Consider the following 12,258-nt stretch of genomic DNA (forward strand, 5'->3'; position numbering starts at 1 on the left):
CACTGGCTCCCAGCCCGTCCCATGCAGGGTGGTGGGCTGATGCTGTTGGAGATACTCTGACAACTCTTCTCTTGCAGGTTTTTATTGCCCTGCCAACCCCCATCCTTAGGACGTGGCAGTGGAGAGATGGAAGGTCCTTATAGAATCACAGAGTCATAGAATCAGCTGGGTTGGAAGGGACCTCAGAGATCATCAAGTCCAACCCTTGATCCACTACCGCTGCAGTTACTAGACCATGGCACTGATGCCACATCCACTCTCTTTTTAAAAACCTCCAGGGATGGAGAATCCACTACTTCCCTGGGCAGCCCATTCCAATGTCTGAGCACCCTCTCTGTAAAGAAATTCTTTCTAATATCCGACCTAAACCTCCCCTGGCACAACTTGAGACCATGCCCTCTTGTCTTGCTGATAGTTGCCTGGGAAAAGAGACCAACCCCCACCTGGCTACAACCTCCTTTCAGGTAGTTGGCATTATGTGCCATGATGCTCTTTATAGACCTTGCCTAGATCCGCTCCTGGCCATCAGCCACATGGTCCTTGAGCGTCTCTTCTTCCACTGTGCCTAAAGTATTAAGCTGAGCAGAGAACTGTGGCTGTCTCCCAGCCCAGGCAGAGCAAAACAGGATCTCAAACACCCAGCAAAAACAATTCATCTGGCATGAAGCCTTCCAGGAGCTAAATCAGCTGCTCAGCCCCAGGAGACACCTCCTTCCATTCCCTAGGGAGCTCCATGCCAGGCTCTCAACCCTATCCCATTTTTATTTTCCACAAAGCTCATTCCTCTGCCCAAGGCTGAAAAACCCAGGTGATCTGAGCTCCAGACAGCGCCTGGTAATCCCACCTTCGATGGGGATTTTAGCAGACTGAGTCCTGGTGCTCAGGATGGAGGAAGGGGGAAATGGGGCCACCGGCAGCCCAGCCGGCAGGCAGATGGCTCAGGGAGACGGGACCTGGTGCAGGGCAGGCGTGTGGGACCAGTTATGGGTGGTGAGGATGAGCAGATAAGGCAAAGCCTTCATCAAGCATTTTGTCACACCACAACCCTGACCCCAACCCTGCAAATCCTGCTGTGGGCAGGGCTGTGGGCCCAAGGGCTTTGCTCTTGCAGAAGGGAGAGGATAGGAGATGAGATGTTTTTCTATTTCAGCCTGTCAGCGTGGGACAAAAGAGTTCAGGCCCAAAAGGCATTGATACCACACTGGCTTTTATGTACTTAGGACACCAAGAATTTGCTCCTGCTGCACATCATATCTCACTCTCTTCACACTCCATGCAGATGGAGTGGAGCTGCCTTGGGTGCATGGTCCCATTCATCCCCACTGCGAGGGCGAGGGACAAACCACAGCTGCTCAATGACCTGCCTGCAGCCTCCCAGGGGTGGGGACAAGAGCTCCCAGGCAGTGCAGGGGCTGTGCTAGCATTTGTCAGGAGTTGGGGAGATGGAGGGGAAACAGGTGGGAAAGCTTCCCTGCTCCCTGCACACCTCCTGCCCCATCAGGTGCTGCTCCCAGGCACAGGGATGTGCCCTCCTCAGTGCTTCAATGTGCAGTGGAGTGGGGAACCTGGCTGGGAAGCACTGCCATAACTACCACCACTTCCTTCTAGGACCAGGAACAGCTGGGGCCACCACTGCTCCATCCCAGGATCAGCCACTTTGGTCCTCTCCTCACACACCCCAGCACTGTCTGCCTCCTGCCTTCCTCCCACTCCTCCTGGCTGCTGGGGAGGATGAAGAGGAGCGAGTAGAGAGGATGGTGAAGGATGAAGCAGCATTTGGGGGAGGATTCCAGCCATCCAGACTGGGCAAAACCCTGGTGTGCAAGCCTGTCTCCAACCCTCTAGCTCACAGCTTCCACCTCTGTGTGGTCCATGTGGTGACAAGCCCATCAACAATTCAGGGTGAACAACGATCTGTGACACTGTGTAAGAAGACAATAAAATGGCAGCTGGTACTGAATGAGGACAAAAGTGGGGTTTTTTATTTTCTTCTCTTCACAGTCTTACAACGTGCCCCAAGTTATCCCCTCCCTGGAATGAGAGCTCAGAGTTACCAGGTAGTCCGAGAGCTGCTTGAATGAGAGGTGCAGGTTAAAAATCATTTGGAGAAGAGGAGCCTACGAAAGGGAGAACATCATTATGACCCTCCACACATCCATAATTCACGGAGTGCATTTCTGCTCTCCCTGTCTCGGAAGCATATAGCTGGACTGGAAAACGTTCAAAAAGCAGTGGAGACAGCCAAAGGTCTGCTATGGCTCTTACACGGGAGTGTATAAATAGTCTGGCACTTCCGACTGGTGCAGGATTTGTGGCTCAGGGACTTCATATTTAATAGCCCATGATGGAGTTTTCCATCACTGACTGGAAGAGCATTTTTGGGAAGAATTACTGCCCACGCAGTTTGTTCTTACGGCAGGGCTGACAAGCCCAGGGCTGAGATGTGCCACGTGGTCCCCCATGGGCAGCGAGACACAGCTCCCACCGTGCCCATGTCACGCTGACCCTCGTGGTGGCCTCGTGCCTGTGCTTTGCAACTGGTGCTACCAGGGAGGTGGGTCATGTCACAGCAACTCCTCTTTTCCCCAGCTCTTCAAACACTTGATGTTTTCAATAAGTGGGCTAATTTGGCTCTTAAATACCCGGAGCAACATGGAGTGGCTGCTTGTGTGAAGCCAGCTTCACTACGGGTTTGGGCTGGTGAGTAAGGAAAAGGTGAGGAATCTCTGCCCAGGGATGTGCAGGGCACCCAGCTCCCTTCACATAGGTCTGGCACCACCCCGTGGAAATCCATCTGCTGCTCCTGGCTGCCACAGGGTTTTGTGGTAGCACATCTGGAGAGGTCTTTGGTGTCCAAGATGTGGTTAGGTTCGTACCCAGAGGCTGGAGCATTCTATGGCACAGAGGACTCCAGCCCTAGCCTGTGTCTTGGGGCTTCTTTCGGCTCTGAGATCATTTTTCTGGAAGATGTGGGTCTGGATCACTGACTCCAAGCCTCCCATTCCTGGACAGGCTGTAAGTAGAGGAAGACCACTGACTCCACCTTCTCCTGTGCTCCCACTGAGAAGAGAGCCAGGACTCCACTAACACCCCGGAGCCTTGGAGCCCTCCAGCACTGAGCTCCCAGCCGCTCACAAGGCACTAACACCAGAATAAGCCTCTAAGTGGCTTCTGAAACCATGAGCCAATTGCTGCATTAAGGGCTCTTGGCATCACGGGGGAGGATTCTGCATCCTCTTATCATTAACTATGGCAGGAACTGTCCGTGTTATTCCTGTGTACCCACGGACTATTCCCGAACCCTCGTAGGCGTCGACACAGGTTCTTCTGTCAGGAGTAACCCTGAGGAAGGTGTTCCTGCCACGGCAGGCAGGTAGAACCAGGTGATCTTTAAGGCCCCTTCCAACCCAAATCATTCTAGGATTCTATGATTCCTTGGCCACTTTTCAGAGGGGTAAGGAAAAGAACACAGAGGCTCAGATTTTGGAAGGGGGGTGCCCTCACATTGTTGCAGAAGGACCAAGCTGGGGTAAGATCCCTCCTGAATTGAAGGGCTGGGTGCTCACTTGGCTGGGTGCTCCCTTGGCTGGGTGCTCCCTCCATCTGGGATGGGATCCTGGGCAAGGGTCAGACAAAGCTTGGGCAAGACAGGACAAAAGATGCCATATGAGGTTTTGTTCCAGCTGGCAGTGGAGACAGAGTGAGGGACAGAGTTGGGGACTTGTCTGGAGTACAAGTAATCAGCCATAGCATCTTATTTGGAAAGCTTTTTAATTTAATATAAACAAAACCATCCTCGAGGGAACAGGCAGCAGCTGATGTGAGAAACCACCAGCTCCCACAATACTGGGCCAGTGCACCTGTACCCCTGCACCCCAAGCTGATCATGCATTGTCTTGTCATAAACTTCGCTGGGATTCATGAAGGGATCTGATAAAAGGTCTTCAAATGGCACATACAGGCAATCCCTGTACCTGCATCCTTGGGTCTGGCACCCTCTGAAGGCTGTTCCCCTTTTTCCCTGCAAGGATGAAAGAGGATCTGCCAAGCATGACTTGCACCCAGACTTGCAAAAATCTCTTTTAAAAAATCACCTCTTGGTTTCTTGGCCGCCTTAGACCCAGGAGAGGGCAGCAGCAGCCCAGACTGCAGCCTCAGCTACCCTTTCCAAAGCTCCTCTTCATCTCCTAAGCTGCACAGAGACAGCTGAGACAGAAAAACAATGTACAGAGGGAGGAAGCGAAGAGTAAAAACCCAGTAGGCAGGCTGGTGGTACTCTCCTGGGCTTCAGAATTGTTTTCTTTCAAGGTGGAAGTGCAAAGAGAACAGTCTGTCATTGAAAACAAACTGTAGTGCCAGGGCTTTCCATGAGAGTCTTTCATTCTTTTGGTATTGGTGACCCCTATGGATGCTTGTCATGGCACCAAAAAGTAAGGTGGTGATGCTGGGGATGCCCCTGGTAGAGGTGGGAGGTAAGTAGAGGTGACAACATGCACTGTGTGCACATCACACTGCTGCAGAGATGAGATCCTGCTCTGAAGGTCTCATGGCTTCACTCAGAGCACTCCAGGGGGATGAAACACAGTTACCAGTGCTCCACAGGCACACTGGCCACATTGCCACTGCTGAGTTTGCTGGCCCTGAAGGGACAGGAAAGGGAAGGCTGGAAACATGGGAAGTTTCTACTTCTCCCCCTTGGCACACCAGCCACGGGCTCACCCTCATCTTGGTGCACTGCTGAACAGTGTCAAACTCACACTGCCCCTTTCCACCTCAGCTTCACTGGTGTGGGTCATCAGCTCCCTGTGCAGCTGTGGCCTTTCCACCCAGCCAGGCTGGCAGCACCCTCCTGCCTTTCCTGGATGAGCTCACCAGGATGAGTCACAGAGCAGGTGAGTGGGAGGATGACATCCTCACAGCCACACTGAATTCCTAGCCACCTGCTTTAACAACATGTTGTAGAGCCAACCTGGGGTTTGCTGCAGGCAGTTCCATTTCTGCCTGGGTTGGCCTGCCCCGTGGCACGTGCACGACAGTGTGCCCTGCCCCTGGCTCAGAGCATATGGCTGAGCCCACAGCCATGTGGCCTCTGTTCTCAGTTGGGCTCAACTGATGCTTTTTTTTTTTTTTTTTTTTAATTCACACCCTCTGAAATCACAGGAGTGCAAAATTATTGCTTACCAAAGCTGTTCTCCTGAAATGAGTCATGGAAGAAGGAGCTTTGTCACTCTGCCAGACACAGCCTGGCTGCTTCTCTAACTAGAACAGCACCAGAGAACAGCTTGCAGCTCCCTTTGGGCTTCAACCCTCCTGCACCCAGGTGTTACCAGCCTCCATCCACAGCCTGGACAGAGAATCTCCTGCATTATTCCTACCTCTTCAAACTACCACCCCTTTTCATCCCTTTCTTGGGTGAAGCCCTGTATGGTGTGCTGACATCTTGGTGACACTGTGTTTTGTACCAGGCTGGCAGCTTGTTTGGGGAGCTACTCCTGCAAAACAGACCTTTTATTCAGAAAACTATTTAGCCAAAGTGTTGCATCATCCATCCATCCATCCCTCCCTGGTGGCCCCAGGGCAGAAGAGAGGCTGTGGAAGGAAGGAGCAGCAACACCTTCACATCTGACACTGTATCCTTACTAGCTATTGAGAGACATTAAAAAAATCACAGCCAAGGTCTAAGCCCGCAAGGGCCACCAGATTTATGTACTACATAGAGCCCAGCTTCCTTTTTCCCCTGAAATGACATCTCATCTCCTAAGTCAACAGAAATGGTGTATTCTTGGTGCTTGAGAAAAGCCGACCCACAATACCAGGTATCTTACTGCAACTTGGAGTTTAGTCCCTTACCCAAAGGTTTTGGACTTCTCCTTCCCAGCATGAAAGGTGGTATTCTTCTGAAATCAGTACCAGAGGCAGGAGACCTCTGAGTCTTTCAGAAGTGTTTCATGTGTCTAATGAGGGACCGAGAGCACATGTTAAGCCAGCACTACTTTCCATGACTGCTTTTAGTTCCTTTTGTGTTATGGAGCTGACATAGCCCCAAAATGCATTGCTAAGGTACCTCTTGTTCACTTCCAGGCAGTTGTAGGCAGCTCACAAGCAAGTGCAGAGCATAGCTGCCTGAATTTTCTTCATTCTTGTCTCTCCTCTGCAAAGACTCCCAAGCCAAATTTTGGGATGGAGCCTCTGGCCTGGATATTGTGCACCTGGCTCTCAACCTTCCCTGCAGTTAAGCCCTTCCAGGGCCTGCAAGAAATGCACATCTCTCACATGAGGCAGCCCATGCTCAAGTTCTCCTAAGTCCAGAGGTGCGTTGGTTGGCAGCAGCTTCTGGATGAAAGCAGGTATGGCTCCAATGAGACTTAATTAGCTTTTTTTTTTTTTTTTTTTTTTAAACAGTAAAGTAAACAGATTCCATCCATCAGGTGAGAGGATTTGACAAGACCTGGCCTGATGATTTCATTTTTCTTTAAAAGTGCTGATGGTTCACAGCACCGTTGAAACACGTCCGAGGCTGCACCCCTGCAGGCAGCGAGGGCTCACCAGCCTGGAAGCACTGCCCACACAGCTGAGCTTGTCAAAATGAACTCACAGCTTTGTCGTGGAAGAGACACCAACGGACAGGATCAGCACGGTGATCATGACTTGAAGCCTGGGGCATTGCATGGTGAAAAGTATTATGGGTGAAAACAGTCTGGGAAAAGCAGCAGAGGTGTGGGAAGGGAGCTGAGAAGCAGAGCTCTGTGGGCACCAAGTGTATCTTACAGCTCCAAAGCTGCCAGAATGGCAGCACCACCCAGGAGGGCATCGTCTCCAGCAGTGGCATCGTCACCACCAAAGACATCATCTGGACTTTCTTAGTGCCAAAACCAGGGCCACAGTATCAGAGCATGGCCTTGGCTATTGCTTCAGCAAACACTCAGTCCCAGTCTTCAGAAGACTGTCATCCCTCAGCTGAAATAGTTTGGAGGTCAAAAAATGTTCCGTTTGTAGTAGGAAATGCAATCAAATAGAGGCTGGAGTCTTTTTTGTCTCCTAAACTAGAAGGAAATCCCACTGTCTGGAAGTAGTACCTCAAATGAGAGTAAGGATTTAATGAGCATTGCTGTTGCACAGATCAGCCACAGACAGGCCCTGCATTGCCACTGCATGCTGCCTGTTGTGACAGAGCTGTCAGCCTGGAGTGGGTTTATTTTAACCTTTTTTTTAGCCTGGTTTCCACAGGAAACAAAACTCCATCAACCATGCTTCGTCTGTCAAACCCCCCTGCAACTTCTGAAGGGCGGCTCCTGTAGCACTGCAATGTCCCTTTTACTCACATGCAACATTTTCCAGCCATGGTATGGGGGGCCAAACACCCAGCTGTAAGGGCTGGGAGGATGGGGCTGCTGTATTTGACACAAAAGCCTTTAGCTTTGAGGGGAAAGGGAGAAATCTGCTCTGCTATTGCCTCCAGCAAGTGACAGAAGAAAAAGGCCAGCCTTGATGCTAAAAGAAAAATAAGTCGTCGCGAAAAGGGAATATTTGGGACAGAGTGTAACACCAGCGCCAGGGCAAGGTCTGGCCACCCAAGAGAGCTGCTCGAGAGACTTGGGAGCTACAGAGTATCTCAAGCAGGGACATAAATAACCACCCCTGGCTACAAGCAGTAGCTGGGCCAAAAGAGGAATTCTATGCACACTTATGTCTCCCAGCCTTGAAATATTATTCTCCTGCTGCCTAAAGCACTGGAGTATCCAGACATGGAGATTTTTCTTTTAATCCTGCATTCATTATCTAAGCACTATGAACGATCACGTGCTTGAATAAAACAGCATTTCCTCTGAGACAAGACCAGACCATGCACTGAGGGGTTTTTGCAGCACTACAGTGGTTTTTTGTAACCTGATTCCATGCCTTCAGCCAGACACCAGCAAAGCAACCTGAAGTGTAGATTCATCCACCTCCAACCTGACACAAGGAAGGTGGCCACCAGCAGTGCCCTGGGAGCAGGCCAGTGCCCTCCTGACCCCTTGGTGCAGTGGTGAAAGCAGTGCTGTGGGAGGAGCAGTGTTCTGTAGTGCTGGAAAATTACTGGATGTCTCTAAAAGGTCCATCTCTCTATGCTGGCAGTGGGCTCAACATGCCCTTTCTGGCACTAACAGCCTCATGTCCAAAGCCTCATGTTTTCAGGACTGGCTGTGCACCTTTGCCCATGCCACCAAATGCTACCAAGCATTTGGCTCAGTAGCTCTCCGGTCACAATAAAACATAATTCCACTCATGAGAGGCACAAGGAGGGTGGTCTGTTCTCCTGAAATGACACATTGGTATTTCCAGAAATAGTTTGGAGGTCAAAAAATGTTCTGTGTGTAGTAGGAAATGCAATCAAATAGAGGCTGGAGTCTTTTTGTCTCCTAAACTAGGAGGATATCCCACTGTCTGGAAGTAGTACCTCAAATGAGAGTAAGGATTTATTTTTTTTTTCTCTGTTTTGTTTAGTTTTTCAAGAGTGGCGACAGCTCCTCCTTTATAGGATACACATTGTCAGGGAGCCAGAGCTCTTAATTACAAACCTTTTAGCAGAAAATGGACCATCTCACTGTGGTGGGTCCCCTCAGCACCGTGGTGCTGCCTGGGAGGCAGCAGACACTGCCTGCCTTCCCACCCATGGGCGTTGGGGCTGGCTGGGAGAGGCTGGAGCTATGGGGATGAGGGTAATGTTTAGGTTCCCAGATTGCTTTTTGAGTCAAATAACATATTTTTAGCAGATTGAACTGTTACTAAAGGTGTCGGGGTTTGTTCCAAACATACTGCTTATGGAATGCCTGGAGAACAGGCACGTTTGCAAATACTCTTCCCCTTTAGAGCTGTTTTTCTCAGTCTTCTGTGCACCCTTGACATTACCACTCCCAGGAGTAAGATGAGGAAGCCAGCACCTGTAAATCCCATTTGTCCATGCTATGTGTGCACACCCCTGTCTGGGACCCAGTGCTCCCCTGAGATGGCAGTGTGTGTGAGAGGTCTGTGGGGACGTGGTCCCGGGATCTTCTCCAGCTCCTCCCTCTCCAGACTGTGGGAATCAGCACCAGAGGCTGCCTACAGCCTCCCCAGGAGAGGCTCTTGCTCTCTAGTACACCAGACTTCTACAGCAGGCAAAGACAGGCAGTGCTGCCCCCCTAACCCTGCCCGTTTTAAGGGGGAAAATTAAACCCTGCTCTCCTCTCTCTGCCTCTTGTGATCCAGCAAAGGCCACTCTCAGGAGCTGTCAGCCATGCAAAATAGGATTAATCATAGAATCTTGGAATGATTAAGGTTGGAAAAGGTCATCAAGTCCAACCTTTCCCCCAGCACTGCCAAGGCCACTGCTAACCCCTGTCTCTCAAGTGCCATATCCACACATCTCTCAGATCCCTGCAGGGATAGTGAATCCACCACTGCCCTGGGCAGCCTGTTTCAGTGCTTGACCACCAGTGAAGAAATCTTTCCTAATATCCAATCTAAACCTCCACCAGTGAAGAAATCTTTCCTAATATCCAATCTAAACCTCCCCCTCTGTGAGGCTTGATATGCATACAGGTAACCCCAGGCACCAGGCTGTGGTTAAAGTGTTAAAGAAAATTTATTTTCACAGCGAGGAACACTGCAGTATATATCCAAATGATCGATACAGCTCGCCAAAAAGGCAAAAATGGAAACCTGTTTTGGTGCTTCTATAACAACCCCTTTGACACGTGCAGTAAAACCCCAGGCTGAGTTCTCCCCCTGTGCTTTATGGCCTGCCTGGCCACTCTGTGGGAGCCTCCAGGCCTGTCTGTGAGAATTTTATCACTTGTAGCAAGGGAGTTACCTCTCAGCAGGCAGATAAAGACAACATACACAGCATCCTTCATGAAAATGAATTCCTTCTCACCTTAAAGCTTTTCTCTGGCAGCAAAAGTTTCCTTGAACGGGTGCTAAGCTTTCCCTCCTCACTATTTTTTCTGAAGGTCTTCTGCTCCCACACCCTCCCGTTGAGGGAGAGGCTGTTTGGTCTCACTCCATCCCAAACCCAAAGGTAGTTTGGTAGGTTTACATGCACAGGTGATCATACCCAAAGTTGCCCCAAGCCCCATCCAACCTGGCCTTCACATGCAGGATTAATCAGAGAGGCGGTTTCGTGCTATTATTGTTGTAAGGAATTGCTGCACCCACGTGCAGTGATGCTCCTCTGCTCTTTGGGGTTTGTGTGCTGTGGCTGAACCTTGGCTCCCCCACACAGCTCTGCACCTGCCACCGACTCAGCCTGGAAAGGAGGAGACTGAGGGGAGACCTCATTGTAGTCTATAACTTCCCTGGGAGGGGAGAGGAGGGGCAGACACTGATCTCTTCTCTGTGGTGACCTGAGGACCTGAGGAAATGGCCTGAAGTTGTGTCAGGGCAGGTTTAGGTTGGATATCAGAAAAAGGTTGTTCTCCCAGAGGGTGGTTGGGCACTGACCAGGCTCCCCAGGGCAGTGGGCACAGCACCAAGGCTGACAGAGTTCGAAAGTGTTTGGATGATCCTCTCAGGCACATGATGTGACTCCTGGGGATGGTCCTGGGGATGGTTAATGGTTGGACTCCATGATCCTTGTGGGCCCCTTCCAACTCAGCATGTTCTGTGATTCTGTGACTCTGCAGCTCCAGCTTCCTCTAATTTTCATCACATGGTATAACCATGGGGTTTTTGACTGGCTTTGGTTGAGTTGTCTTTTGCTTCTCTCCCAGTGCCACCAGTGAGTGCCAGCATCTTCTCATTCTCCTCTGAGCAGCTTCAACACATGCCTGGTCCAGCCACTCAGTCTGGGGCTCCTGGCCACCCAAGGGACATGCAAAGCCAGATGGACCCATGCACTCTGGAACTGAGAGCTTGGCCTGAATATTCACAATTTTTCCCCAAGCATTTAAAACCAGTGTTGTGTTTTGTAAGTTAAACTTCAAGTCAGAAAAGGTGGGGGAGACAGAAAGCAACTGGCTTGAGCTTAGAGGCTGTTATCCAATGTTCCACCAGCAATGCCACCACAGTGTCCTGCCTGACTGTAGAGCCAGCTCTGCCAGGGGCCCCTGCCTGTCCCAAAGCCAGCACCCTGAGCACTGAGCCCACAGGGAAGGAAGAGACTCCCTCTAAAAACAGAGTCAGCCTGGGAGAGACGTGCCCTGCAAATACAGAGGTCAGTTGTGCTGTCCCGTGTGACCCCTTCAAGGCATCAGGTCTTTTGTGCATCAGTTCTAGGATATTAAATCACCCTGTTCATTCCCTTGGTGCTCCACTCTTCCTTCCCTGCTTGGTTTCTGGTCATGAGATGGGAAGGTTCACCTCTGCCCATGGTAATGAGGCAGGGAGGGCCATGCACATGACTCGCTTCCTCCAGACAAGCAGCCCAGTATTTCACTCCCTCAAAGCCTGAGGACACCACTGTTCTTGGAGAAGTTGCTGAAAGTAAATTGGAGGCACTTTGTTAAATATTTCAAGTGAAAGATACCAGGATTAAATTCCACTTTTGATCTAATCCTCAACTCCCTCTTCAAGGGAAGTGCAGCTTTGCCTCCAGCCCCGGATGGTGCCTCCATGCTAAATCACTCTGATCCTAAAGTAAATAAAGCTCTTTGAAAAAGGGCAAATGTTTTCTCAGCTGCTCTTCTTCCCTTCAAATGCGTGGCTGATTGAAATTTTTATGTCTGCAGAGAGAACTATATGCAGTCAACAAATGCTTCTTGCTAAGAAGCTGTCTCGACAAGATAACTGGGTTTTGGAAAGTACACTGTGAATCCATGGGATACTCCTGGATCACACTGCACCCCTTACAGCTTTCTCTTCTCCTTTCCTTCAGTGCTTTACATTTTATGAACTCCTAAATAAACTGATTTAAGTCACTGCACATTAATCTTGGCATGTCAACAGTTCAGGCTCCTGGTGTCCTCAAGACGTTGTTTCTGCTCAGCCCTGGAGCTGTGTTTGCTGTGGGAGGCAGCAAATAAATAGAAACAGCCCTTTGATATGAGATTCAGCAGCAACTTGAAGGGCCAGAGCCCTGGGGTTGGGTGCCAGGCTGCCTTCTCCCAGCTGCTGTGCCCTCACCCATCCTGGGATGGCTGTGTGCTCCTTCTCCTCCAGCTCCAGTTCTGGCACTGGAGCTGAAGCCTAAAACGGTCAGGAAAACCTTTCTGCCAGTTATGATGGCAGAACACCCCAGAACAGCTGCCCCACACAGCGTTGTTGCTCCATCCAGTCTTCATCCCTACAGAAATCCTCAAG

The sequence above is a fragment of the Manacus candei genome, unplaced genomic scaffold (assembly GCF_025592945.1).
Source record: "Manacus candei isolate 608988 ecotype Guabito, Panama unplaced genomic scaffold, ASM2559294v1 h1tg000015l, whole genome shotgun sequence".
Taxonomy (NCBI): Eukaryota; Metazoa; Chordata; class Aves; order Passeriformes; family Pipridae; genus Manacus; species Manacus candei.